Source organism: Brassica oleracea, chromosome C7 (genome assembly GCF_000695525.1).
Source record: "Brassica oleracea var. oleracea cultivar TO1000 chromosome C7, BOL, whole genome shotgun sequence".
NCBI lineage: Eukaryota > Viridiplantae > Streptophyta > Magnoliopsida > Brassicales > Brassicaceae > Brassica > Brassica oleracea.
This window is the reverse complement of record NC_027754.1, coordinates 23,466,302-23,466,862: the sequence shown is the minus strand read 5'-3', so window position 1 is coordinate 23,466,862 and position 561 is coordinate 23,466,302.

Below are 561 nucleotides of genomic sequence, written 5' to 3'. Positions count from 1 at the left end.
CTTAGATCTTTGGTTAAAAAGAATCTTAGGACTTGGGAAGAATGTTTGCCTCATGTTGAATTTGCTTATAACCATGCTTTGCATTCAGCTACTAAGTTTTCTCCTTTTGAGGTTGTTTATGGATTTAATCCCTTGTCTCCACTTGATCTTTTACCTTTGCCTTTGAGTGAACGAGTTAGTACAGATGGCAAGAGGAAGGTGGACACGATCAAGAAGCTGCATGAACAGGTCCGGGCCAACATTGAAGCCAAGACCGAGGGCTACAAACGACTTGCAGACAAGAAAAGGAAAGAAGTGATCTTCCAGGAAGGTTATCTTGTTTGGGTCCACTTGAGGAAGGAATGATTCCCGGAACAAAGGAAGTCCAAACTCATGCCTCGGGTCGATGGTCCATTCCAGATTCTCAGGAAACTCCATGACAATGCTTACCAGCTTGATCTTCAGGGTAAGTATGATATCTCTTCAAGTTTTAATGTTTCTGATTTATCTCCTTTTTGCGCAGATGATCCGGATTTGTGGTCAAATCCTTTTGAAGAGGGAGGGAATGATAGAACCCAGGAC